This window comes from Triticum urartu, chromosome 2 (genome assembly GCF_003073215.2).
Source record: "Triticum urartu cultivar G1812 chromosome 2, Tu2.1, whole genome shotgun sequence".
Lineage (NCBI taxonomy): Eukaryota > Viridiplantae > Streptophyta > Magnoliopsida > Poales > Poaceae > Triticum > Triticum urartu.
In genome coordinates, this window is record NC_053023.1 from 138,870,344 (window position 1) to 138,873,342 (window position 2,999).

Here is a 2,999-nt window from a genome sequence, read left to right on the forward strand (position 1 = left end):
CAACAAGATTTCCTAGGATGGGGCAACTCGATTGACAAAGATATGGAGGTCAGGGAGTGCTCACTGGAGACGGAATGGACCGTCGAAGACCTCGGCTCCGGCGAGATGCGAAGTGATGGGATGGCAGCTAGAAACGGCGTGGGGAGCAGCAAGACGATGAGATCGAACGAGGAGCCTCGGGGGCTTCTTATAGGCGCGGAGAGAGGACTCGGGAGCGAGGGATAAGCTCTATCCCTAGAGCTTCGGTCGGCGGGTGCGTGTGCGTGCTCATCACTAGCACGGCATAACACATAAGAAGGATTAAAGTCGCCGGCTTTGATGCGAGGAGTGACATTGTCCCTTTTGACAACGCCACCCTTCGCATTGTTCTTCTTCTTCTCCTCGGAGGCACTTTCTCCCTCCTTCACAAAGGTTTGCATGAGAGGAGGAGGTCGTTTGGTCTTGTCATTCTTCTTCTTGTTCTTGGAGTCGGGCACGTACCCAACCCCTTCCTTGGCTACAACTCCCTTTTGGTTGATCAAGAGATCGTTGAGGTTCTTCTTGCCTTGTATGCAAGTCGCAAGACCTCTCTCAAGTTGCCCCTTTAGCTTAGCGTTCTCCTCAATGAGATGCACATGCTCACAACATGGGTTAGTAGCATTTGCATTATCAATGAACATCATACGAGGGAAAGTGGCTTTTTCCTTGGTTAGCTTTACTTGAAGTTGATCATGAGACTCTTTGAGGCTAGCATGAGCACCCTTCAAGACCTTGTGAGCCTTGTCAAGTAGATCAAACTCCTCTTTGAGTCTAGTAAGATCAACCTCAATTTCGGCCTTCTCGGAGTTTAGCACATGAGAAACAATGAGAACATGATCATAATCTTTCTTTAACTTAGCATGATCAACATTGTGTGACTCCTCAAGAGCCAAACGAAGACCACGCTCTTCCTCAAGAGCATTGGAAAGATCCGAAATCTCATCGTCATAGTCATGACTATGCCCTTCCATCTTAGTGATGGTATCTTCATGAGCCTCGATCATGTCATTGGCTTCACCAAGTTGTTCCAAGAGAGCAACAAAGTGCTTCTTGGATTTACCCTTAAGTTTGCCCATAAAGGCCTCAAACTCATTTGCCTCCACATGAGCTCCCTCATGTTCATCAATGCTATCCATCGAAGAAGGATGATTAATGATGGTAGTTTTGATGTTGGGGGTTACCTTGTTGGTGGCTTTATCCATGAGGCACTTGGCAGTGATGCTCTCATTGGGTGAGTCGAAGAGAGACACCCGTGGAGTCGTCGCAATGGCAACTGAGGCCATGGCAGCCAACTCACCATCTTCATCATCGTCATCATCCTCATTGTACTCTTCTTGTACCACCAATGCCTTGGGAGGAGTCTTCTTGGTGAAGTTGCTCTTGTTGATGAACGACTTGGCCTTGTCCTTTCGGATGAGCTTGCCACCATTGTCTTCCCTCTTCTCATACGGGCACTCCACAACAAAATGACTCACATTGCCACAATTGTAGCAAGTCCTTACACGTTGCTTGCTCTTCGTGCCACTTGAGTTGTTTTTGTTAAAGTTTGGCCTCGAGTTTTTCTTGCTCCAAAATTGCCTTGAAGCGAGTGCCATGTGTTCATGATATGCATACTTTGTATCTTCGGGGTTGCTCTCCTCTTCTTCCTCTTCTTCTTCTTCAACAGAGAGCTTGGCCTTCAATGCAAGGTTGGGCTTCTTTTCCCTTTGAGAACGAAGCACCGCATTGTCGGCGGTCTTGTCCAAAATGTTCATGGCCACAAACTCATCCAACACTTCGCTTGAGGTCAAAGTGTGGAAGTCCGGTCTTTGACGAATGACGGAGGACATGGCCTTGTGGTAGGGCATCATTGCCTTGAGGAATTTGCGCTTGATCCAATTGTCATCCGTGTCCTTGCTCCCGTGATCTCGGAGTGAGACCGCGAGTTTGGTTACTCTCTGATAAAGCTCAGGAGGTTCTTCATCTTCTTTCATTGCAAACTCATCGGCCTCATCTTGCACCACTTCATAGTTGGAGCGTTGAATGCTTGCGCTTCCCCGGTAGAGAGAGACAACACAAAGCCATGCGTCTTTGGCCAAGGCGAAGGGCCGAAGATGAGGTAGGTCTTCGGGTGGGATTGCATCTTGAATGATGAAGATAGCATTCTCATTGAATTGATTATCCGCGGCTTCTCGAGGTGTGAAGTTGCTTGGATCATGCGGATAGAAACCTTCTTCAATGATTCTCCAAAGATTAGTGTTCACATGATTTAAATGACGTTTAAAGCGGTAAACCCAAGAATCAAAGTCCTCATTTTTCACAATCTTAGGGGGAGGACCGGCATGATTCAAATGAGTAGAAGGAACCGTTCCACCATAAACAAGTGGTGGTTCCACATGAGCAAAGATATCGGTGCCATTCTTACCACTAGAAGAAGGAGCCTTTTCACTACTAGCTTCCCCCTTATCGGAGGTAGCATCCGTCACCTTGTCGGTGGGATTGCCCACTTTCAACGGTGTGGTGGATAGTTTAAGCCCTTCAAGGAATTTAGTAAACATGCTTTGAACCTCGGTCATCATGGTGGTTTTCAATGTCTCCAAGGCCACATTGAACTCCTCACGAGAGACCGAGGTTTCCCCATCGCCCGTAGATGAGATCGGATTCACACCGGAGTGTTCCTCCACACCATCTACGGTATAAACCATACTCTTCGGACGGTAAAGTCCTTAATAAAGAGACGAGGCTCTGATACCAATTGAAAGGATCGATATGGTTTACTAGAGGGGGGTGAATAGATAACTAACAATTTTTAGCTTTTCTTTAACAATTTAAACTTTGCATCAAAGTAGGTTGTCTAGATATGCAACTAGGTGAGCAACCTATATGATGCAACAAGGATAGGAACACAAGAAAGCAAGAGATATGACACAAATAAGCTTGCACAAGTAAAGGCACGAGATAACCAAGAGTGGAGACGGTGGAGACGAGGATGTGTTACCGAA